Below are 27,500 nucleotides of genomic sequence, written 5' to 3'. Positions count from 1 at the left end.
TTTGCTGGGTTCTTCCAACTTTCTGAAGTTTATAGAGTTTTACCCTGTTAATTAATATGTCTGTGACATTCATTCACCTAAAATCAGGAAAGAATAAGCACATCAGGCAGAGAAGAAACAGAAGTAACGTGTATTTCAGATCAACAGTCAGTTAAAAGACTCTTCATCACCATGCAGTAAGCAATCAGGAAACATTTGTACATGCTCAGAATTCAGAGAGGGGTCCTCCATCACACCACAGATTTCTAGAAGTAGGCTCACCAAGTCTTGGTGCCAGGTAAAGCCTATTGTGCACACATTGATATAGTACCTGCACCTGCTAATCCGCTACACAAGTACAAAACATAATTCTTCTGTTGGACTTTAAAGACCTTCACAATATGGCTTTAGCCCACCTTCCTAGATTTATTACATATTTCTCTGCTTCAAACAGTCTACATTCCAGTCAAACTGACTTGCTTAGGGATCTCTGTATATAACATGAAGTCTCTCAGCTCCATTTCCTCCTCACCTTGGCCTCATAGAGTCTCCAGTTTCTTTCAAAGTTCATTTCAAAGGACCACCTCCTTCAGGAAAGCCTTTTTTGAGCACCCCAGTTGCTAGAGCCCTCACCCAGAAATAAATTTGCATATGAGTAATACCATTTGTTGTTCTGTTATGTTCAACTCTTTATGACTCCATTTGGGGTTTTCTTTTCTTTTTTTTCTTTTTGGAGTGACTTGCCCAAGGTCACATGGCTAGTTTTTTTGTGTTAACTGTCTGAGGCCAGATTTTAACTCAGGTCCTCCTGACTCCAGGGCTGGTGCTCTATTCACTGCACCACCTAGCTGCCCCAATTTGGGGTTTTCTTGGCAAAGATACTGGAGTGGTTTGCCATTTCCTTCTCCAGCTCATTTTACAGATGAGGAGACTGAAGCAAACAGGGTGTGTGCCCAAACAGAGACTTGCCCAGGGTCACACAGCTAGTGTCTCAGGCTGGATTTGAACTCAAAATGAGTCTTCCTGACTCCAGGCCTACCACTCTATCCATTGCACAACCTAGCTGTCCAGAGAGCAAAACTGTCGATTTCCTTACCTTCACCTTTGTGTGGGTGGAACTTCATTGGCACTCATCCCTTGGGGTTGGGATTAGCCACTCCAAAACACAGTCTTTTTGGAAAGTATACATTTTTCAGTCAAATAATGTGTTCATCCTATCAGAGTTGTGCTTTCTGAAGCAGAGTTTGAATGTTTAGCAGTTTAGTTTCAGTAAGGACTTCAATGTCTGGTACCTGTCAGGTGATCTTCAGAATCTCCCTAAGACAATTCAAATAAGTTTCCTGGTATGGCACTGGTAGTCCAGGTTTCATAGGCATATAACAATGGAGTCAGTGCAATGACTCTGTAGACCTTCAGTTTGGTAGTCAATCTAATACCTCTTCTCTCCTATACTTTCTTTGGAGCCTCCTGAACACTGAGCTAGCTCTGGCAATGTGTGAGTCAATCTCATTTTCAATGTGTACATCCCTGAAAAGTGTACTCCAAGGTAAGTGAATTTACCAACAGCATTCAAAATGGTTTAATTTCAAAACTACTTTATAGAGAACTCAGACAGGGCAAGCATTTACATGGTGGTCAGAAGAAGCAATACAAGGACACTTTCAAGGTCTCTCTTAACTTTGGAATTGATTGTGTGACATGGGAGACACTGGCACAGGACAGCTCAGCATGTATACCCACATCAGAGAAGGTGCTGTGCTCTATGAGCAAAGCAGAATTGAAACAGCTCAAAGGAAACACAGTATGTGCAAGTTCAGAGTATCTATGCCAAATGGGATACACCTACTATCTGTGCCCAACCTGTGGTAGAGCATTCTGAGCTTGTATTAGTTTGATCAGATGCAGTCAGACACATTGAAACTTGACTCTAGCACAGTGATGTCATTTTGGTCCTTTTCGAGAACAAAGGACAACAACCAACTAGTCATTCCATAGATACTGTCCTTTTTTGAAGCATGATTCCTTTCCAGCCCAGTCATAAATTCAAGGGATTTATGAGTGCTGCTTGACTGATCCAGTCAGTTCCCATAGTGTTATCAAGTCATTCTGATGCCAAGAGAAATCCCCAAGTATTCTTTCTGCACTGGGGAGTTGTTAAAATAAATCAATAGCTCTCCTTTTGTCTTTGAATATGAGTCCCCAGGCAGCAAACACTGTTATAATATGTCCTAGATCTCCTTTCCTTGAAGGTTTTTCCTTATTGCCCCCATCTCCCTCACAAGAGAAAATGAAAGAAGGGAGAATGAAGGCCTTTGGTTTCTCTCTCCAGCTTAAATGAATTCAAAAACACATGTTTTGCCCTGAACATAGGTCATTCACACACATTCCCTTGCTCAGAACTCCTCATCGCCATTTATAGATTCTATAGAGGTCACAGCCCGTGGTCTTCACCAGAATTCTACTCCTTCTTCCATGCTTGTTTCCCTATGTCTCACTAACTTGGCTTTTGCCTCCATTGTTCCTTTCATCTTCAGGCTTTTTACTACCACAAATCTTTTCCACTTCAAGTTTATGGCAAAACTTTAAAGGGTTGATGAAGAGGATGCTAGGAAATCTCTATTTGAACCTTTGGACAGAGAGCCCACTTTGGAAGGTATCTTGGGGTTTAGGGGCTAGATTTTATTCTATTGTTGTCTGCTTTTGAAAAAAAAACTGGAACAATGAACTCTTGTCTCATGTAATTTTCATTTATGATTTTTTGAAATATCACTCTAGAAAACCAAGCTTAGATGAAGTCTATTGGGATTCAAATGGAGATACTTGACTATGCCTTTAAACCTAAATCTGGTTCTCAATGACTGGCCAATAATAGGTCCCAGCTCAAGTCTCACTTGTTTATTGTTTGGGTTTTGATGACTCTGACTCAGTATAAATAGCAATTGTTTATGTTTTGCCCAGAAACTCTGATAGTCTTCTTCTCCCTGACTGATTCTTTTGGGAAGGCAAATTAGACCATCTTTTACCTCAATTCTTACCTAGCCTTTAACTATGAATGGGTGTTGCCTCAGACAAACTGAGACCTGGGAAAGATTTTAGCTTAAAAAGATCAAGGACTCCCTCTGCATCCTGGGCCATCTCCACTGGTCCTGATCTATGTCTTGACCTTGGACTTTGCATGACTTTGGAGGAGAGAGTGGGGCTGATGGCTTTGCACAGCCATGCCTCACTTAAATCCAATTCACTTGCAAGTCAAGACATCATCCTCATGATGTCATTTGTTCTCTTCAAGAATGAAAGACAAACAACAATGTGCTTGAACCTACCAGTATCCCTTTCCTGTTCCTTGAGCTTCTGGACAATGCCTGCAGGAGGTGTGACCAAAATAGCATTATATAGATTTTACATTTGATATTCTATGTACATATTTGAGTATTTAAGCATGAGCTTTCTGTGTTCTCTCAATAATATAAGCTTCTTGAGGGCTGGAACAATTCTGGCTTTCATCTTTATATCATCATTGTCTGGCACCATATCTAGTTAGCCTTTAATAAATGTTGGATTTTTTAGCTGAACTGCAAAAATATTCCTTTTGAATTCAATTCAACATCTGCCGGGTGCCAGGTTTAGTGCTTGTTACTAGAAACATAAAAACAAACACTAAACAATCCCTGCTCTCCAGAAGCTTACATTCTCCTGTGTGGAAACAGCATAGAAACAGATAATTCAATGCAAAAGAGATACAGAACAAATACAATGTAATTTCAAGTTAGTGGAGGATGAGGAAAAGCCTCATATCTGAAGTCATAGATAAAACTTTCTTTTAAAGAAAGCAAGGCTGAATAGCTGTTAACTGAAGGTTAGTGGGTATTGGGTTTGGTCCTGAGCACCATATTTTAGGAAGAATGCTGGCAAGGTGGTGCAAAGATGAGGGATTGAGTAAACCTTGCAGTGTTTTGTTGTTTGTTGTTTGTTGTTTGTTTTTTCCTTTTCTTTCTCCTAGGGATTCAGAAATGTATTGACTCAAATATCTATATGGATAGGGATTAGACTTGTGATTTCCCTGGGAAAAGGAACACTCAGATAAAGAAACTCCCTCTATTAATGCAGATCAACACTTTCTCTACAACATATAATCACAGAGTTGCCTAAATCTAGAAAATTGAAATTTCATGACTTTCACTAGGTGATATAGCCAGTGTGTGTCAGAGGTAGGATTTGAACCTAGGTCTTGCTGGCCCCAAGGCTAACTCTCTATCAACTTTCTATCCACTATGCTCCCCTCTTTCTCTCACCATCTTCACATATACATGCATGTATATACATATGTGTGTTATGCATACAAATACATGTGTGTATATAATTTACACACATGCACATACAAGCCTTCCTGTCATAGTCCCACTTTTAATCACTTTAGGGATTGGCTCTTAATCCCAGGGTTTTCAAATATTTCAGGAACAACATAAGCAAAATTTAGGGGAACTCCCCTAATCAGCCCTCATGTTCATAGTCCTTTAGAGGCAAATTCAGTGCCCAGTTCTGGAGGTTCCTAATCTGTCAAGATCCTTACTAATTACAGGCTCAAGGATTAACACCTAAGTCTATTTACCCAAATACCATACCCCTAACCCTTCTGTGTACCCAGAGGGTAAACATTCCCCAAACTTGTCCATGTGTCCATAAGGAAAACCTTATATGCAATAGTGAAGAGGGAATGGACAGGACATAAAATGTTCTTTACAGACTTAGCTGGAAAGTAGATGATGTGAAGCAGAGTACACCTCTGTGTGTGTGTGTGTGTACACATCTATATCTATATGTACATATATACATGTACACACACACACACACATATATAACACCTAGAAAGTTGGGTTACACTCATATTGTGCAGAGCTTTAAAAGCCAAATCAAAGGTTTGTATCTTGTGCTTGTGTATCAGTCATTGAGCATGCACAATATGAGTTCCCTGGATATATTTACATATTACATGAACAGGGCCTGTTTCCTCAGAACTGTCTTTTCTTGTTCTACTGGATTTGGGTTTGGTTTCCATCTATGTGTTACTTGAGGCTAAAATAAAATAGTCCCTTGATTGGTTGCAGAACCAGAGGAGCTGATAACTCAGTGGACCTTTAATGATCCACCTCCATAGTATCTACCTCCAGAGAAAGAACTGATATTGTTTGAATACAGACTGAAGCATGCTATTTTTTACTTTCTTTCTTTCATTCTTTTTCTTTTATTCAAGTCTTATTTTACAAAATACTCATATGGAAATGTTTTATATGATTTCACATGTATAACCTGTATCTGTCTGCTTACTGTCTCAGGGAGAGGAAAATGGAGGAAAGGAGGGATAGAATTTAGAACTCAAAACTTAAATAAAAATAAATGTTACTAAATTGCTCTAACATATAATTGGAGTAAAAATAAATATATATTAAAAAGAGACAGGTTCCATCTCTACAGCCAATAAGAGGACATGTCATAATCTCAAACTGTAAATCTTTCAGTTCTGAATCATTCATAGCCCCAAACCAGCCCCAAATCTCCCACAGTCAGCCAGAGCCAGAAAAAGCAGCTTTGAGAACGCTTCATGGCAAAGTGGACAGGGGTAGCAGAATGTCATGACAGCTTTGTGCACTAATTCATCTCATATACTCACACACATGTCCACTGATTCACAGATTACACCGACAATGTCATCCACCTGGAATAGCATATCAAAGGCACACACACTTATTGAGCTGCATATGTACATACAAAACGACATATTCATTATAACTCATCTTCCAACGGTTTCTGTGCTCACAACTCAATTCAACCACCACAGCACGGTTTAACCATACCTATTTCAGCCATGATTGCCAATGTAAACCCACCTCTGGGCTCACCCTCCCAATCTCCACTTATAATGGCAGGATGTGGCCCCAGGGGGCTGCTGAATAAAGGAGTCTAGGGGTAATCTTCACAACTTTGAGTTTCTAATGCTGCTGCTCATGGGCCCCTATCCAATGTACTCCCTTCAATATGTATCAACCCACTGATTGTTTCCTGAGAGAATGGATTCAAACTTAATGCAGAAAGGTATGTAAGTCATACTTGTAGAGAATACACAAGACTGAAGGGTCCTTGACACTCCGTAAGGTACTTTTCTCTCTTCATACTTAAGAGCATCCTCTCAGATTCACTTTGGGGTGTTGTGTCAGTAATAGACAAGTTGCTCCCTTGCTTAGTTGAGCCTGCTTATTCTTGCTATCACTGAAGTCTCAAGGAATGGGGTCAGTTGCCTGCTTGCCTGGTTCAAGATTGCTAGAGGCTGTGACAGCTCCTCACCAGACTTACTGACAAGTTTCTACTATCAACCTCACAGGGGAACTCCCAATGGCTCTTCCTACCTTATAAAGTCACTAAGTCAGAACCTTATCAATTCCATTCCTGATTCTCTGTCCACTTCAGATTAGGAAAGAATAGAGACAAAAGAGACAAAAGAAACAAACACCATGCATTTTTTTCTTTATTGACTTTGGATTGTGGAAGGCTATTTCAAGCAACAAAGCCAATCCTTTTTGGGTACTATACAGCAGGATTCTCTGATAAGCTTTTGTAAAGTATTCTTCATTGAATCTACACAATTCTGTATTTCCAAGGTAATTGTTATCTCTGTCTGAAAGTTTGGAACTAAATAAGATGTGTGCCACTTTCTGATTGGAAACTCTTTCCTGTAGGGCACTGGGTAGAAAGTGAAAAGGACATCCCAGAGAATTTTTGAGGGATTTTAAATATAGATAAAAACTTCAAAAAAATGAACACTGGTAGGTTTCCTGAGGACAGCAAATTAAGAGAAAAAAGAGATGAGATAATGCTGACTAGCCAATGAGGGCACAGTCCTTGGAATGTGCTTGAATTTGCCTTTCCTGTTGTTAGACAGAGCATTCACAATGTTTCCTGCCTGTTTCCAATCCAACATGGCTTGGAGGCTTGATGACTCAGTTCATGAATGACTGAGGAGCTAATGCTGTATGGTACCTTGGTTGGCCGAGCAACTGGAAGAATTGATGATGAATCGGGAATCATGGAGCAGAACTGAGTTTAGATGCAAAGGGATTAATTTGCCCTTCCCTCAGCCATTTCTTTTCATACTTTTCCTTTCTGGTCTTGAGTGTGGCAAGAAGTGATGTGGGCTGCTAAGTGAAGGACAGGGAGCAATTGTTATCTCTTCAGACAGCAACCAAGTGTCTTTAAACTCATTTCATTTGTTTATTCTTTCCTGATCTTAGTATCAGAGAGAGATATCTAGTATCTTAGTATTGAGAAAGAGCCCTGACCAAGTTAGGACCTTCTGAGCTATAAAGGTTGGAAGAACCTTTCCTAGTTATTTGCAGAAATGACCAGAGTCAGTATCAGCAGCAGTAGATGAGAGATATTCTTGACCCAGACCAGCATTGCACTGATCAATCAACTGAATCACCAAGTTTAGCCAAGAATGAGCCCAGCTAAGCAAGGATGCAGCTAATCCATTACTGATACCATGTTGTAAAGGTAACTTAGTGGGGACTTTGCAAAAAGAGAAAAAGACTCCCAGTACCAGGAATCTCTAACCATGCTTCAAACCCATGTATGCCTTACATGAGTAACTTAAGTTTGAGCCCACTCTCTTTTTTTCTTCTTTGACCCAATCTCTTTTCAAAAATATTTACTTCTAACTCCCCCAATCTGCCCTCCTTTCTATCATCCCCCCTTTTATCCCCTAGCCCCCTGTTTTCCTATAGGGTAAGATACCCAATTGAGTGTGTATGTTATTCCCTCTTTAGGCCAAATTCAATGAGAATCAGTATGTCCCATTCCCTTTCACCTTACTGCTCTTCCCCTCCATTGTAACAATTTTCTCTTACCTCTTTTATATGAGATAATTTACCCTATTCTTCTCCCAATAAATTCCTCTCTTACCTCTTAATTTTATTTTTTAGATATCAATACTTCATATTCAAATCATCCTGTGCCCTCTGTCTATGTACACATGAACATACATATGCCCACACTCACATATATATTTATATACACATACATCCTATACATACATATATATGTATGTATACATATATATATATATATATATGTATATATATATTCCCTTCAGCTATCCTCATACTGAGAAAAATCTTATGAGTTACAATTATCGTTCTTCCATGTAGGAATATAAAATAATTCAACTTTAATAAGTTCCTTCTGATTTCGTTTTCCTGTTTACCTTCCCATGCTTTTCTAGCTTCTCATATTTTAAATTCAAATTTTCTGTTCAGCATTCATCAAGAATGCTTGAAAGTCCTTTATTTCATTGAATGACCATATTTTTCCCTGTAGCATTATACTTGGTTTTGCTGAGTAGGTGATTCTTGGTTTTAGTTCTAGATCCTTTGACCTCCAAAATATCATATTCCAAGCCCTATGATTCCTTAATGTAGAAGCTGACAAGAAGTCTTATGTTATCCTGATAGTGTTTCTGCAATACTCAAATTGTTTCTTACTGACTGCTTGCAGTATTTTCTCGTTGCCCTGGGAACTCTGGAATTTGGCTATAATATTCCTGGGAGTTTTCTTTTTGGGATCTTTTTCAAGAAGTGTTCAAAGAATTCTTTCAATTTCTATTTTGTCCTCTGGTTCTAGAATATCAGGGCAATTTTCCTTGAGAATTTCTTGAAGGATGATTTCTAGGCTCTTTTTTTTTGGTCATGGCTTTCAGGTAGTCCAATAATTTTTATATTTTCTCTCCTGAATCTATTTTCCAGGTTATTGGTTTTTCCAATGACATATTTCACATTGCCTTCTATTTTTTCATTTGTTTGGAGCTGGTTTATAATATCCTTATTTCTCATAAAGTCATTAACTTCCATTTGCTCCAATCTAATTTTGAAGGAGTTATTCTCTTCAATGAATTTTTGAAATTCCTTTTCTATCTTGAAAATTCAGCTTTTCAAAGCATTCTTCTCTTCATCGGCTTTTTGGGCCTCTTTTGCCATATGAGTTAGTCTATTTTTAAAGGTGTTATTTTCTTCACTCAGGCTATTGACTCACTTTTCATGATTTTCTTGCATCATTCTCATTTCTCTTCCCAGTTTTTCCTCCCCTTCCCTTACTTGATTTTCAAAATCCTTCTTGAGCTCCTCCATGGCCTGTAACCAATTCATATTTTTCTTGGAGGCTTTTGATTCAGGAGTTCTGTAGCAGCAAGCACCCCAAGCGTCCTCAGGGTTGCTGCCACCACAGGTTCTTGGATCTGCTTTGATAAAGGAAAGCAACTCAAAATGGGTTAACAAGCTTACTTTAATCAGTCAGACATATATCGATTACCTTGTTCAGGGGAAAAGGTCAGCACCCCGAACTTCAAAGTACACAGACAGAATTATCAAGACAGAAACAGATCTAGTAGACAGATTTCAAACTGTCCAACCATTACATCCATACCCAGTCAACGTCTGGGTTTTTTTCAAAGCCGGGGGGCTCAGGACAACGGCTTCCCAGAATCCATATCAAATCACAGAACACTTCTCAAAGTGAGCCCCCAAAACAAAGCTACACATCAGGGCTTATATAGCCTTCTCCTGGCTCAGAGAATGTAACAACCTTTTGGACCCACTGGCCAATCAAAAAGTATCTACTGAAAAACAAGCCTCCCACCCCAGGCTCCAGGTGCACTTTAGGCTAGGGGCAGGGAAGATCTTTAAAATTTACATTCCCATTACAAGTTCTGACTTTTCTGTCTTCCTCCCACTTCATGCCTTGATCCTTTTTGTCCCCAAAAAAAGGATTCTATCGTCTGTTTGTTCTTCCTGTGCTTGCTCATATTGGCAGCTAATTACTAGACTTCTGAGCTCTTGGCCATGGTAGAACTCTGCTTCCAGAATGGAAAAAGCTATGTCCCAAATCACTGGGGTTTTTGCAACTGCCGGAGCTAGTAGATGGGCACCCTCTCTACAGCCCCCACACTCTCTGGCTCACTGGTCACACACCCCAGCACCCCCACCCAAGACCACTATCTGGATCCAAACAGGTCAAAGCAAGAGCAATTACCCTCTAAATGGTCACTTGGTCCCCCTACAATCTGCAGGCCAGGAGCTCTGGAAGCAGCCACGTGGTAGTGGCTGTAGCCACCACACCTCCACCTCTTCTTGCTCTGGGGGTAGCAGCCTGACCATGCTCTCCCTGTTCCAAAAAAGTTCCACACTAACCTTTTACTTTGTCTTTGGCATTTGTGGATTGAGAAATCTGGAAACCACTACAGCTGCTGGTGATTTACTCATGTGAAGTCTACTCCATCTGCCTGTGGTGGGGGCTGCCCTGGGGCTAAAACCACAGCTCAGGTAGGACTATGCTTGGCTCCCAGTGCACTGCAATGGACCCTTCCTGCTGGCCTGCCAGGCTTCCTTCAGTGGGAGATTTGTTTCTGTAACTTTGTTAGTTTTGTAGCTCTAAAGTTTGTTTAGAGTCATTTTTTACATGTATTGGAGGAGGTGCAAGCCAGAGCCATGCAGAAGTCCTGTTTCTACTCTACCATCTTGGCTCCACCCCCAAGCCCACTCTCCTCTAGGGCCCGAGCACCCTCAGTTTTTGTAAATCTTGTCCTTGCTATGCCTTCTCAGTAAATATTTCTTTATAAAAGCTATTTGATGTCAGCTGATGAGGAGAGAACACCAAATTGGGCTTGTCAACCTGTGAGTCACGAACCCTTTAGCCAGTCAACAAACATTTATTAATAAATAAAACATTTATTGACTATGTGCCAAGCATTATGCTAAGTTCTGGGGATACCAAGAAAGGCAAAAGATAGTCCCTATTCTCAATAAGCTCACAATCGACTAGATAATGGGTTATGCCTAGAATCCCAGGTGGGTCAGTCGTCATTGGCCCTCTGGAGACCCAACCTGCCTGTGCAAACGGGAGAGTTAGTCCAGAGCTAATGCTATCCAACATCATGAGAGTCAATCAATCAATATTTATTAAGTGTGTACTAAGTGCCAGGCATTGTCTGAAGCACTGGAAGGTCTTGGTTATTACTTACAGGGCCAAGGACAAGGACAAACACTTATGTCAAAAGGCATTACGAGGTTCCTTCGGTTCAGACCACAGTTACTGATCCCTCAACTCTAACATGTATGGATTAGTCTGGATTAGAGAAGAATTATAGGAAATCACATTGGATTTGCTATCAAAAGACCAAGGTGAAATTCTGGCTCTCACTACCTGTGAGAACTCTGACAAATGACTTAACCTCTGCAGGTCTCAGTTTCCTTATCTGCTCTCAATCCTATGATGGAAAAGTATTTGTGGGATTGTCATGAGAAAGAAGGCTTAGATTCTGTGATTCTGTGTCTTGTTTTGTTTAGCTTCAGGATACAAAAGTGAGACGAAATTAGTGGAAATTAAAAAGAACAAGACTGTTCCTCAGCTCAATATAAGAAAAACTTCCCTAAAGTAATCAGAGCTGATGTTTTAAAAAAAAAAAAAGGATTTGGATCTTTAGAAATCTTTTGGTAGAGACTAGAGGACCATTTATCTGTGGATAATAAAGAGAATTCTGATGTCACTTATAACTTTAAGATTCAAAGATTCTATGAAGGAAAATCTGACAATAAAAATAATAATTTCCTAGTAATTAGTTATCCAAAATTGGTGTAGGATGCCTCTGGAGGTAATGCCACTGTCACTGGAGATTTTCAAGTATAGATTAATTACTTCTTGTTGAGATGTTGTAGAGAAGGCTTATATTTCCAATAAACCAGATGAGTTCTGGAATTCCTTGCTGTATTTGTGTGCATGTGTGTTTGTCTGTGTGTGTGTGTGTGTGCATACACGTGGAGAGAGAGAGAGACAGAGAGACAGAGAGAGAGAGAGAGAGACAGAGAGAGAGACAAAGAGAGAGAGAGACACAGAGAGACAGAGAGAGAGACAGAGACAGAGAGAGGGACAGAGAGAGAGAGACAGAGAGAGAGAGACAGAGACAGAGAGAGACAGAGAAAGAGAGAGAGAGAGAGAGAGAGAGAGAGAGAGAGAGAGAGAGAGAGAGAGAGAGAGAGAGAGAGAGAGAGAGAGAGAGAGAGAATACTTTGGAAAATCCCCTCCTCCAATTTCTCTTTTACTCTTACCTATAAATGCACACAAAAAGCCCTCACCTGACTGATAGAAAGTGAAATGGAAAGAAGGAAGCAGGCAGGGATATAAGATCTCAGTTTTTAAAGAACCTCAAACTTTGTCAAGTCCAACTTAAAACTAAAGAATTAATCCTATCTACAATCTTTCAAAAGAAATGAAAATATTCTATATGGAAGGAGTCCTGGATCTGGAATCAGAACACGTGGATTCAAACCCTGCCTCTAGTCCTTACTCTTAGTATCATTTCTCTGGGTCTCAGTTTCCTCATCTATAAATTGAGAGGGTTGGATTAGATGCCATCTAAAGTCCTTTCAAGCTCTAAAAAAGTATGATCTTATTAAAGCTGCTTTATCTAACCTCCTAATGATTCTTAAAATAAGAGAAGTGGAATTAAAGAGAATTACCCTGACCAAATTCAATGGCTCTGAGAAGGGTGTGAAACATTTGCTGCTTTTTTTCTCTGGCTACCTGAGTAGTACACAGAGTGCACAAAGCAGCAGGGTAAAGTGGGACACATTTTATGCCCACATCCCCAGTTAGGTCTCTGAAAGCTGTACTTGAGCCCAAGAGCTGATAGATTGACTTTGACATCACTTATATACTTTGTCTTGTCAATAAACCTATTGCAAGGGAAACATACAGTATTTTTCAGCTGTTAGGTACTATTCCCCTGTGGAATATTTGATATTGCAGTTACCTCATGGGAGGTAGGGGATAAATTCTTGGTTTCTTTTATTTTTAAGCAATTGGGATTAAGTAACTTGCTCAAGGTTACACGACCAGTTATTTCTGGGTGGGTGCTAAGTGTCTGAGCCCAGATTCGATCCCAGGTCATCCCGACACTGGGGCCGGTGCTCTTACTCGCTGTGCTACCTGGCCGCCCCTTAGTTTCTTTCTTAATCTCAGTATCTGTCTCTCTGTCTGTCTGTCTCTCTGTCTCTCTGACTATCTCTCTCTGTTTCTGTGTCTCTGTATCCATCTCTGTGTCTCTGTCTCTCTCTCTTCTCTCTGTCTCTCTGTCTCTGTCTCTCTCTGTCTCTCTCTCTGTCTCTGTCTCTCTCTATCTCTCTCTGTCTCTGTCTCTGTCTCTCTGTCTCTCTCTCTCTGTCTCTCTCTGTCTCTCTGTCTCTCTGTCTCTCTCTGTCTCTGTCTCTCTCTGTCTCTGTCTCTCTCTCTCTGTCTCTCTGTCTCTCTCTCTCTCTCTCTCTCTCTCTCTCTGTCTCTCTGTCTCTCTCTCTCTCCCCCCTCACCCACTTTACAAAAAGCTTTGCCCTTGCTCTTCAGCAGCACCTCCCCAGCTGTTGTTGCCTGGGGTCATTTACATCAACTGTCTCCTTATTCCCATTTTAAATACACCCTCCTCATCCCACTCCAGCATCAGCCAGAATGGAAATGCCAAGGCTGCCTCAGCATATCACCTACTGAAGGTCTCCAGGGAAGTAAAAGGCCACTTATCCTAGGGAAGGTATAATAATTTGTGTCATTCCACTTGGTTGTCAACTACTGCTGATTCAGTCATTTGAGCTCCAAGGGAACCCTCCCTTCTGCCCTCTGGAAGACCTCCTCTGGGAATTCTTGATGACAACTCCAAGGGATACGGATGAGAGTGAGACAAGCAGTTGCCATACTGGGATAAAGATGGCTCCTGAGAGAAGCTGTTAACAAAATCTAACCTCCACAAGTGGTGAGAGAAGAAAATCCTAAAGGCATCTTCCAGAAATTTACTTCTTTTTAAAAATAAATTTTATAGATATAATTTGGTTTTATAAAATCTAGATTTCCTTCTTTATCACTTCCTTCTTCCTCCCTGAGAGCCACTGCTTATAGCAATGGATTATAAAAATTTCAGGAAAACTGATATTGAAAAAAACCTGATGCTGTAGTATGTAATATTCTACATTACTGTGCTCCATAAACATATTTACACATTCACACTCATACACTTCTGCAGAGAAACAAGCATCAGCATCTTCTAATATCTTCTATTTGGGGTCAGCAACTAAACAATTCTCTTCTGTCTTACATGCCCTAGACTCAGCAAACTTCCTAAAAATATTGACAGAAAAATCTTAGAGTTATAAGAAACTTCCAAAGATTATTTGGTCCATCTCCTCATCAGTCATCTTACTTGCACATAGTAGATATTCAGTAAATATTACTTGAATTAACTTTTTTTTCTCTGTTGCTGGTTGGTGAGGACCTCTCACTTTCCTACATTATAATCCCAAGAATATATTACTTTGAATTGCATCATCAAAGCAATGTAGAATAATATTTTTTCTTCATTTATTCTTTAAGAGCTACCCATTATCTCAAAAGAGTCACATGCAATCCTTAGGGTCATGAATTAGCTATCCCTGGAATAAGTGTGATCCTTCACAACCTCTTAAGTAATCTGAGAAAATGATACAGCACAAATTTCAGTGGGACCATATGATCTACCTATGTTTTCCATCTCCCAACCATGTCCCCTGGCTTATTCTCTACCCATGCAAGCCCCTGCTATCCCCTGCCTTGCCAGCCAAGGACATATTCCATGCATTATATGCCTTTATAAAAGAACTCAATTAGTGAAGCCCTAAGGAGACAATTGCTGCATTTAAGTACAGGCAATTAGGCTATAATTCGACATAGCGTAGCACCCTGCTATGGAAAATCATGCACTAAAACCCACAGAGCTTATGAGGAAAATGGGGTTAGGGACACAATGCTCAAAAATTGCATCAGTCACACACACACACACATACACACATATAGAAGATAGGAACTTAATAGCATAGGTATAGATGTGTGAAACGGTTAAGAAATACTGTAATAAATAGTGACCAAGTCTGTGGCTACTAGGGACTACTCCACTGGCACCTTGGGGAAGGATGAGCAAATTGTCAGGACCCAATTCCTGTTAATGGAGGAAAGGGTAGAGGTGGGGGGATAGAATGGTGTAGTCCAATACTCCTCTGCCCACAGATCCTATGACACCAGAAAATAGGCAATAAATATGGAACTTTACTTTGACAAAGAGCTGAAGTTTGCTTGTGGGCCTCAGAATTAGGGCTATAACTTTTGAGTTATTGTGAAGTATGGCAGTTTTCTGTATGAAAAAATCATACAGAAACAAACTCAGAATTTGTATTATACTTATAGTATTTCTTAATTATTAGAAAAAGTTGAATTCTTGTTTTCAAAACACATTTGAATGGAACTTACTATAAAGAATTGGGATTTTCCCAAAGACATTAGGGTATAGTTGTTTAGGTAGCTAGGTGGCAGAGTATATAGAGTGCTGGACTTGGAGCTAGCTAGAACTGAGTTCAAACCTTGCTTCAGAAACTTATTGCTTTTTCTTTTTTAAAAAAAATTGTTTATTTTTAGTTTATAACATTCATTTCCACAAGATTTTGAGTTACAATTTTTTTCCCTGTCTTTCCCCTACCTACTACCCCAAAACAGTGATTTCATTAAATAACCCCTCCCCCAATCTGCCCTCTCCTATATCCTCCCCTATACCCCCTCTGACTTTCTGGTAGGGCAAGATGGATCTCCATACCCCAGTGCTTGTGTATCTTATTTACCAGTTGCATGTAAAAAATACTTTTTTTTTTAATTTTAAATTTTTTTTATTAATTTGTTTGTTTCCTTTTTGTTTACAAGATTCAATTCCACAATTACTTGAGTTTCACATTTTGTCTCCCTCCTTCCCCTCTCCCCAATGGCGGCATATAGTCAAGTGTAGGATCTGTAAATACTTTCACATTATACATTAGTCAGGCTATAAAGATGGATTGTATCAGATGGAATGAAAAATGGTAAAGAGGACATAAAACCAAACAAGAAAAGGAAAAAGATCAGGTATTTTGCTTCCACCTGGATATAAACTCAGTTCTTTCTAGTTCTTTCTCTGAAATGTACATCTTTCTCTCCATCATGAGTCTTTTGGTATTGACTTATATCACTGCATTGCTAGAAGAGTCCAATCTAGTAAAGTTGGTCATCACACATATATTGTGTCTGTAATTGTGCACAAATTTCTCCTGGTTCTACTCTTCTCACTCAGCATCAGTTTGTATAAGCCTCTCCAGGTAAATATGAAGACCGTCTGCTCCTCGTTTCTTATAGCACAATAGTATTCCATAACATGCATATACCACAACTTGTTCAGCCATTCCCCAATTGATGGACACCCCCTTAATTTCCAATTCTTTGCCACCACAAAAAGAACTGCTATAAACATTTTTGTACATATGGGTCTTCCTCCCACTTCTATGATCTCTTTGGGATATAACCCTAGAAGTGGTATTGCTGGGTCAAAGGATATGAAATTATTTATAGCCCTTTGGGCATAATTCCAGATTGCTATCCAGAAAGACTGGATCAGTTCACAACTCCAACAGCAATGCATTAGTGTTCCAATTTGCCCACATCCTCTCCAGCATTTATCATTTTCCTGTTTTGTCATCTTAGCCAATCTGACTGGTGAGATGTGGTACCTCAGAGTTGTTTTGATTTGCATTTCTCTAATCAATAGTGATTTAGAGCATTTCTTCATGTGCTTATAGATATCTTTAATTTCTTTCTCTGAAAATTGCCTGTTCATATTCTTTGACCATTTATCAATAGGGGAATGACTCGTATTCTTATAAATTTGACTCAATTCTCTGTATATTTTAGAAACGAGTCCTTTGTCAGAGACATAGGTTGTAAAGATTCTTTCCCAATTTCCCACCTCCCTCTTAATCTTGGTTACATTGGCTTTGTTTGTACAGAAGCTTTTCAATTTTCATGTAGTCAAAATTATCCATTTTACATTTTATAACGTTCTCTAATTCTTGTTTAGCCATAAAGTCTTTCCCTCTCCACAAGTCTGTCAGGTAAACTATTCTGTGTTTTACAAGATTGCTTACAGTATCAACTTTTATACCTAGATCATGCACCCATTTAGACTTGATTTTGGTATATGGTGTTAGATAATGGTCTATGCCCAGTTTCTGCCATACTATATTCCAGTTTTCCCATCAGTTTTTGTCAAATAGTGAGTTCTTATCCCAAAAACCAAGGTCTGGGGTTTTTTTCAAACAATAGATTACTATAGTCGTTGACTTCTGAATCTCTTGTACCTAATCTATTCCATTGATTCACTGTTCTATTCCTCAGCCAGTACCAAGTAGTTTTGATGACTGCTGCTTTATAATACAGATTGAAATCTGTATAGCTAGGCCACCTTCCCTAGCATTTCTGGAGCGTTTATTCTTCCAAATGAATTTTGTTACTATTTTTTCTAGCTCTATAAAGTAGTTTTTTGGTAAATTAATTGGTATGGCACTAAATATATAATTTAATTTAGGTAAAATTTTCATTTTTATTATATTAGCTTGACCCAGCCACGAGCAATTGATTTCTTTCCAATAAGTTAGATCTGACTTTATTTGTGTGAAAAGTGTTTTGTAGTTATGGTCATATAGGTCCTGGGTTTGTTTTGGCAGGTAGATTCCCAAATATTTTATAATGTCTACAGTAACTTTAAATGGGATTTCTCTTTCTATCTCTTGCTGTTGAATTTCATTGGAAATATATAGGAATGCTGAGGATTTGTGTGGGTTTATTTTATATCCTGCAACTTTGCCAAATTTATTTATTGTCTCAAGTAGTTTTTTTACTTGATTCTCTAGGATTCTCTAAGTATATCATCATATCATCTGCAAAGAGTGATAGCTTGATCTCTTCTATTTCTTCTTCTAATTCCTTTACCTTCTCCTCTAGGCATTTGGAAGCTATACCACTTGGTGCATATATGTTAAATAATGATATTGCTTCATTCTCGATGGTGCCTTTTAGCAGGATATAGTATCCTTCTTTATCTTTTTTAATTAGGTCAATTTTTGCTTTTGCTTTATCTGAAATAAGGATTGATGCCCCTGCTTTTTTTACTTTAGCTGAGGCATGATATGTTTTATTCCAGCCTTTTACCTTTACAGTGTGTGTATCCCTCTGTTTCAGATGTGTTTCTTCTAAACAGCATATTGTAGGATTATGATTCCTAATCCATTCTGCTATCCGTCTCCGTTTTATGGGAGAGTTCATTCCATTCAAATTTACAGTTATGATTGTTATCTCTTTCTTTCCCTCCATCCTATTCCATCCCTTGTTAATGCTTATATTTCCCCCTTCTCCCCTCCCCCCTTAATAGTTTTCCTTTTGACCACCACCTCCCTCAGTATTCCCTTATCAGTCCCCCTCCCTTTTCTCCCCTTCCCCCTTACTTCTTCTCTCCCTACTAACACCCCCTTGTATCCTTTTCCCCTTCCTACTGCCTGTAGGATATTTTTATACTTAATGAAGTATGTTATTTCTTCTTCACACCAAGAGTGACAGGAACAAATCTCATGAGAAGCTCCTCTCCCCTCTTTCCCTCTGAAATGATACTTATTGCGTTTCTTCTCCATATGGTCCTATGCTTAACTGGTTGTTATTCCCTCTTTGCACCAGAACCAATGAGGGAAAAGCTCATATGATTCCCATCTCCCTCCTTTCTTTTCCTCTGCTATACTGTTTTTATGCCTCTTTGTATGGCATAATTTGCCCTTTTCCACTCATTCATTCCCTTTCGTCCATTGCAGTCCCTTTGTAGCCCTTAATAAGATTTTTTTTAATCGTCATTTTGTGTATTTTATACTCATACCCTCTACTTGTCTATAACTGGTTTGCTCTTATCAAATAGCAGGGTGTGTGTGTGTTCTCCTTGTTTACCTTTCTATGTCACTGTTGCATCTCGTAATTGGAGGTTGAATTTTCCATTGAGTTCTGGCTTTGTTATCAAGAAGGTCTGGAACTCTGTTATATCCTTGAATGACCATCTCCTTGCCTGGAAGAATGTGCTCAGTCTTGCTGGGTATGTGATCCTTGGTTGTAACCTGAGCTCTTTTGCCTTCTGGAAAATTGTATTCCACTGCCTCAGATCTTTCAGTGTAAAGGCTGACAAATCCTGTGCGATCCTCACTGTGGACCCTCGATATTTGAATTGTTTCTTTCTGGCCACTTCAAGTATTTTCTCTTTTATCTGGTAGTTCTGGAGTTTGGCCACAACATTTCGAGGACTTTTCAGTTTGGGATCTCTTTCAGCAGGTGTCCGGTGGATTCTCTCGATTTCTGTTTTCCCCTCAGGTTCTAGTATCTCAGAGCAGTTTTCCTTAATGAGCTCTTGGAGAATGTTGTCCAGGCTCATTTTTTCATCATGATTTTCTGGTAGGCCTATGATTCTGAGATTATCTCTCCTGGATCTGTTTTCCAGGTCAGTTATTTTTTCTTTGAGGTATTTTACCTCTTTTTCTAATTTTTCATTCTTGTTGTTTTGTTTGACTAATTCTTGTTTCCCCACAGAGTTATTTGTTTCAATTTGGTTGATTTTAGTTTTTAGCAAATCATATTCCTTGGGTAATTTTTGGAGCTCCTTTTCCATATCATACATTTTCTTTATAGAAAGATGTTTTTTCATTATAATATTTTTCTAATTCTTCTATTTTGGTTTTGAGAGAATTATTCATTTTGTCTTCTATCTCTCTCATTTGGTTTGCAAAGTTCCTTTTGATCTCATCTAGGAGAGCCTTCTGTATTAGGGACCCATTTCCTATAGATGTTTCAGCTGTGGGTGTGGAGTCCACATTGCCTCCCTCTGAGTTTGGTTCCTCCCTCTGAGGATAGTAGGACTCCAGAATCTTTGTCTTTGTAGTCTGCTTTCTACCCATTTTGAGGCAGGGCCCTAGCCACGCCCTTCCTCTAGGGATCCCAAGCCTTTACTGTAGAGGGTTTTGCCCTGGGGCAAGAGTTACTATGTTTTCAGGATCAGGGGGGAGTTTGGAGCAGGTGAGGTTCACTCTGTCATCCTGGTCTATGAAGGTCCTGATAGGGGCTTTTTTTTTAAACTTCTGGGCTATGAAGTGGTAGCCCCAGGAGTATTTGCTGTCCAGGACAGGGGCCCCTGTATTTGCTTCTTACCTTGCTCTTTCTAGTCCCAGCCCTTTGGTGATAGGCCTGCTAGTGGCCCTTGTGGTTGGTAGGAAGACTTGCCCTCCAAGTTTATCAGGCCCCTTCTGGGCCTGCCTCTGCTGGCCGTGCCTTCCCTGTAAAAAATAATAATAATTTTTTTAAACATTTGATTTAAAACTTTGAATTCCAAATTCTTTCTCTTCTTCCCTTGTCACTCATCCTTACTGGGAAGATAAGCAATTCAATACAGGTTGTACATGTGTAGTTACACAAAATATTTCCATAGTGGATATATTGTGAAAGACTGACTGTATTTCCCTCCAATCTATCCCACCCCCCCCACTTTTCTATTTATGTTGTATTTTATGAGTATGTTATGTTCTAAAGTCAGCTCATTAGGAAAAATCACAGATAGCAAAAAATTACCTTTGAAAATCCTTTAGATCATGTATAGTATGGTATCTTTACCTTTTTTGATTCTTGACAAATACCAGCAAGTATGAACATTTCTTTATACAAAGAACAGAAAAAGAGGATTATATGTGACATCATAACTCTATTACATGTAGCTTTTCTTAGAAGTATTTATTAAATTTAACTTTGATTGGCCTAACACTGCCTTGCTTATATGTGTTCCTCCCATCAACAAACCTCCTTCTGCTTTCTGTGTGTATATGTATGTGTGTGTATATACCTAGAAGATATGTACACATAGGTATACCTAGCTATGTATATATATATATAAAAACATGTATACACATATGCATACATGCATATACATAAGTGTTTCCTTAATATTCTTTTTCTATTATTTTGGGGGATACCATTATCACTTCCTCCCCATACACTCAGAACCCATTCCCAAAAATATCAACTTTCCCTCCTAACAAAATTAATCTATACATTGTTCATGTTCAATAACGTTGGCATTTTTTCTCCTTTACCTCTAGGCCATCACCTCTTTTCCAAGATGCAAGAAGCATAATTTATCCACCAATGTCCTGGAATCATGACTGGCCATTCCATTAATCAATGTTTTTTTATTATTATTTCACAGTTATTGTCCTTTACAAAGCTGCAGTCATTATATAGATTGTTCACTTTGTGCTCACCTCACTTTGTAGTTAATCATAAAAGTCCTTCCAAATTTTGCTAAATTTATTTTTGCTGTTGTTGAGTTGTTTCCATCATGCCCTACTCTTCATGACCCCATTTGAGGTTTTCTTGGCAAAGATATTGGAAAGGTTTGCTATTTCCTTCTCTTCTTTTTTTTTTGGAGGGGGGAAGTCAAGGCAATTAGGGTTAAGTGACTTGCCTAAGGTCACACAGCTAGTAAGTGTGTCAAGTGTCTGAGACTGGATTTGAACTCAGGTCCTTCTGACTCCAGGGCCAGTGTTCTAGTCGTTGTGCCACCTAGCTGCCCCATTGCCATTTTCTTCTGCGACCCATTTTACAGAAGAGAAAACTGAGTCAAACAGGGTTAAGTCTCTTACTGAGGGTCACACAACTAGTAAATATCTGAGGCCAGATTTGAATACAAGAAGATGAGCCTTCCTGATGTCAGGCCCAGCACTCTGTCCACTGCACCTTTCATCATTTTTAAGTGAAATAATATTCTGCTTTAGTTACATACTATAATTTGCTCAGCCATTCCCCATTTGATAATCCCTCTAGATTCTAGTTCATTGCTACAACAAAAAGAGCTGCAACAATTTTTTCCCCCTGCATTTAAGTCCTTTCCCTTTTCTTTGGTTTCTTTAGGGTATATGTGTGGTTGGGTGGTGTAACTAGGTCAAAGAGCTTAGTGACTTTTTGGAATATAATTTTAAATTACTTTCCAGAATGATTGAATCAATTTTCAGCTCCACCAACAGTAGATTAATGTGCCTGATATCCAATAATCTTTCCAACAATTGTGATTATCTGTGTGAATCTGACACAGATTGTGTCAATCTGACAAGTGTGAGTTAGAACCTTAGAATTATTTTTATTTGTATATTATTATTAGTGACTGAGCATTTTTTACTTTAGTTATGGATAACTTGCCTTTCTTCTCTTGAAAATGTCTTGTTCATATCCTTAGACCATGGGAAATGATTCTTAATCTTATTAATTTTATCAATTCCTTTCCCAGTTTATTATTTTCTTTCTAACTCTGCATTGATTTTGATTGTGCAAAAAAACTTTTCAGTTTTTTAAAATCAGATAATCCATTTTGTTTTTATGAGCTTCTGTATCTTTTATTTGGTCAAGAACTCTTCCCCAACAAGGATTTTGAGAGGTATTACCTTCCCTGCTTCTCTATTTATCATGTGGTTTTTTATGGGCAGTTAGGTGGTACAATGGATAGAGTAAGTTAAGATCTGACTTTGACCACTTACTACTTGTGTGGGCAAATCACTTCACCCCGTTTGCTTCAGTTTCCTCATCTGAAAATGAACTGAAGGAGGAAATGGCAAAACACTCCAGTATCTTCCCAAGAAACTCCAAATGGGAGTTGGATATGACTGAAATGACTGAACAGCAAGAACAACAAATGACATTTTATATTTAAGCCATATATCCATTTGGAACTCATTGTTTAGTTTATCCACATTATTTGTAAGCTTTTGAAAGTGGTTATCAGTATTCAGTATCCTCAATTTATAACTAGTTTGATGACTCTTTTAGCATAGTGCCTGACACATAATAGGTACTTAATAAATGTTTCCCTTCCTCCTTTATCTGCATAGCACTTTCTAGACAAATATGCCTAGATAAAGCATGAGACATTCTTTATTCCTGTGGTCTAGACAGTTTTAAGTCTGGTTTCAATGTCTATTTTGAAGTTGTGATATCTTTCATGACAATTTACAGATTTCCTTCAGAGCCCAGGAAGCTTGCTTTTTGAAGTTCACTCTATAGATCTTTGGGAATGTAGATGATATATCCCCTAGTCACCACTTTGATGGCAAAGATTACCTTTTTTTTTTCCTTCACACCTTTCTTTTGAGAAGTCATCCTGCCTGAAATCACATAGGAAAGGTCACTCTTGGTTTTAGAGAGACATTATTCACCATATTAAAGAACAGTACATTTATACCTAAGCTTTTTAATGTAATTAACATAAAGATGTATTACATTTTGTCAAAAAAAAAGTTTTTTTCTGCATCGTGTTATAATCATATGATTTATATTATTTTTATTATTAATATGCTCTATTATATGTCTAGCTTTCTAAATATTAAACTAATCTTGAATTCCAGTCATAAATTCAAGTTGGTCATAGTGTATAATATTTAGAGTGTATTGCTATAGCCTCCTTGATAATATTTTATTCAATTTTTTAAAAAAAGTCATTAACTAGAGTTTAGTCTTATTGGTTTTCTCTATTTTATTTCTTCCTAGTTTAGCTATTAGGACCATCTTCACTTTATAGAAGGAATTTGGAAAGATTTCTTCTTACTCTGTTTTGATAAATAACTTATGTAATATTATAATTAATTGTTCTTTGAATGTTTAATATAATTCATAAATCTACCTTGTACTAAGGGATTTTTTTTCTCCCTTAAGAGTTTTTTATGTTTTGTTCAATTTTTTTTTCTAGGATTGGGTTACTTAATGTATCTAACTTTTCTTGCATTTTTTCTTCCAGTTTTGTTGGCTTATAATTAGACAAAATAATTTCTAATAATTTCATTCATTTTCTCTTCATTAGCTGCAAATTTTCATTTTTGACTTTGAATATTGGCAATTTGCTTTTCTTTTCATTTTAGCAGATTGTTTAATGGTTTACAATTTTATTAGTTTTTTTTAATAGTTTGTTTTAATAATCTATTTGATGGTTTATTTACTTTTATTTTTTCCTTTTCAGAATTTCTATTTTTGTGTGCATTCAAAGTTTTTTATCTGAGGAAAGGAAGGGAATAAATATTTCCATAGGTCCTACTATACATCAGGCACTCTTATGTGCTTTATAAATATTTCACTTTTTCCTTGCAACCCTGTGAAATAATTATCCCCATTTTACAGTTAAAGCAACTGAATAATAAAGAGGTTAAGTGATTTGCCCAGTTTTACAAAGCTAGTAACTATCTAAGACTGGATTTAAACTGGGGTCTTCTGGCACCACCTAGGTAGCAACTTTATTTGTTAAGTTTTTAGGGATTTTTTACCTTCATGGTTCATTAATTCATTGATGTTATTTCTCTCTTGTGCTGTTGAAAATGTTTAGATTTTAAACATCTTCCTGTAAGGACAGCTTTTTTTTACATCTAAGAAATTTTGGTATAATATTACATTGTTGTCATTTTCTTTGACACACTAATACTTTTTTTAAATTAAATAATTGATTTTTACTTTTCAACATTCACTTTTATAAGATTCTGAGTTCTAAATTTCCCCCCTTCCTTCCCTCTTCCCCAAGATGGCATGGAATCTGATACTGGCTATAAATGTGCAATCATATTAAACACATTTCCACATTAGTCATGTTGTAAAGAAGAATCAGAACCTAAGGGGAAAACCACAAGAAAGTAAAAAAATATAGAGAGAGAAAACCATATGCTTCGATCTGTATTCAGACTCCATAGTTTCTTCTCTGGATGTGGATAGCATATTCCATCTTGAATCTTTTGGAATTGTCTCAGATCCTTGCATTGCTGAGAAGAGTTGAGTCTAACACACTTAGTCATCACATCATGTTGCGGTTACTGTGTAGTGTCCTCCTGGTTCTGCCCACTTCAGTCAGCATCAGTTTGTGCAAGTCTTCCCAGGTTTTTCCAAAATCCACCTGCTCACCAATTCTTATGGAACAATATATTCCATTACACTCATATACCACACCTTGTTTATCCATCCCCCAATTGATGGGCATTCCTTCTATTTTCAATTATTGATCACCACAAAAATATCTGCCTGCTATAAATATTTTTGTATATGAGGGTCCTTTTCCCATTTTTATGATGTCTTTGAGATACATACCTAGAAATAGACCCACTAATTCTTCAGGATTAAATTGTTTAGTCTATATTCTAGTCTGAATCTTCCTTTCAAAGGCCCTCAATTGATTACAATTTTTTTATGCTGTGGTTACTAAAGTATATACTAACCAAGTTGCTTTTTTTTATCCTGAGACATTACTTACACTTGTGAAGCTATTGTCTTCTAGTCTTTTGGATTTCTCTTAACGTATAGTGTCACTTCATCATTTTTGTTTTCTTCTTTTTTTCTTTTCATTCATTGTTTTCTTCTGTTTATTCATATTTACAGCTTGAGTTCTGAGATTGGGACTTTGTGCCTGGGCAAAACTCCATCCAGTCCAGCACTACTATGTTTGGTACTGTGCCCTCTGTAATCTTGATGCCCTTCTCATTCTGGTTGGAGTGGCTGGAAGTAGGCCCTACCCTGTGTGTCTCCGTTGTCTTTTCTTTGTACAATCCTTTCTGCTTTAGCTCTGATAAACCCTAGTCAGATGCTAGAAACCACCCTGATTTCAAGATTCCTGCAAGGACCCCTAGGGAGTAATGAGTTGGTCCTGTCTCTTACAGAAGTCCCCATTACTTTGAAGAATACACAGTCAGGCTGTCTCTCTATACATTAACCTATGTGGGCCATTCTCTGTCCTTCACTTCTGTTCCGACAGGCTAGGGTTAGGTTTTGGCTTCAGATTCTCAATATTGGAGCTTATGCTAATTTGTGGCTCCCCTTTGGTATGTTCTCATTCTGAGCACCAGTTGGCTTAATGTCTTTTTCCAGAGCTTGTTTTGGCTTTCCTCATATTTCTCCTAGCTTCTTCCAGTTCCCTGCCCATTTACAAGTGTTTATAATGGCTTCTTCTTTCTAAGTACATGTTTATGAGGGACTTCTCTTCCAGAGCTCTCAGGTTTCAGACCATTTTACCTGAACTCCTGCTGGCTTCTCTGGTGCTGGCCTTTCTCAATTGCTGACAGTTTCTTGCCATTTCTTCATGAGGTTCTAGACTGGATGGAGGAGGCTAGTTGTGTTTCTCTAAGGTTTCTTATTGTTTTATCTAGGATTCTTTTCAGATATTTACTGGCATGTAAATAACTGGAAATAAGTATAGTATCTTTAAAAGGTTTAAGTAGAAATAAGTCTGGGGTCTCTTTAAAATCAAAATATGAGCATCAAAAAGAAGCTGGACCTGAGATAGTTGCTATGAAAGCAATTAAATGTAAATGTTATTTTTCACTACACTCAGCTAAGCTATTGATCACCCACACAAAGGGATGGCCATCACATGGATCTCAGCATTTCCACATCCTAATCAGAATCTCTGACATCATTCTATTTGATCATATTCTTCTTGTTCCACCTCTGAAATGTATTCTTCACACTTATCACCATCTCAAGTCCCTCCACATTCTCAATACTTTTCTGAGGCTATTATCTTTACTCTGTCTTCACTTTCCTCCCTTTTATATCTTGACAGTTAACCAATTCAACTGCACACTTCCATCAATTCTCAAATCCCTTACCCCTTTACAGTATCATCACTTATCCCCTTCTAAACCCCAGCCCTGGATTACTTCCACCAATTGCCGATTTTTCTCCTCCTTCTGAATTTGTTGCTGAATATATCTGAAGAAATTCACACAATAATGTTGACTAGGTACACTATAAATCCATACTATTTAACTTCAATTAGATATTCATTGTAGCAAGACAATCTTTCTCCCCCTCCAAGTAATTCCTTGTTGTATTCCTCACGGAAGTTATTCCAAGTCTTCCCAGGCTTCCCATATATCTCCATGTTCCCCACCATTCTCTCAATTGAGGACCTTGCTCCTTACTTTACTAAAGAATTTAAAGCTATCTACCATGAATTCCCTCATCTCATCTTCATCTAAAAATGGGCTTTCTCTTCCTTTCCCCATGCCTGATGATAATGCAGCCCTTTCCCTTATCCAATCAATCCCTCTTTATGTGCCTTTGATCCCATATGCTCTTATCTTCTCCAGAAAATTGTCCTTTCAATCATCTTCTTCCTGCCTGTCTCTATCTCTCTGTCTCTCTCCATTTCTGTGTCTCTGTCTTTATCTTTCTCTGTGTCTGTCCCTTTCTCTCTGTCTCTCCTTTATACTCTCCCTATCACTATACTGGTACTGGTTCTTTCTCTACTGCCATTAAACATGCCCAACCTCTCTCATCCTTAGAAACAAACAAACAAAAACCTTTTACTGGACCTTACCATCCCCATGCTATCAACCTATATCTTTTCTTCCTTTCTTAGCCAAACTGTTAGAAAAAAAATCTGTCTGTATTCATATTGTCTGAATTTCCTCTCTCTTTACTCACCACTTAAAGATTTATAATGTGAATTCCAAGTTTATCATTCGATCAAAATAGTTCTTGCCAAAGTTACATTTATCTCCTAACTGCAAAATCTG

This window comes from Petaurus breviceps, unplaced genomic scaffold (genome assembly GCF_028583685.1).
Source record: "Petaurus breviceps papuanus isolate PSGF00001 unplaced genomic scaffold, PetGlider_PUasm1.0 164, whole genome shotgun sequence".
Taxonomy (NCBI): Eukaryota; Metazoa; Chordata; class Mammalia; order Diprotodontia; family Petauridae; genus Petaurus; species Petaurus breviceps.
This window is presented reverse-complemented; position numbering follows the sequence as displayed.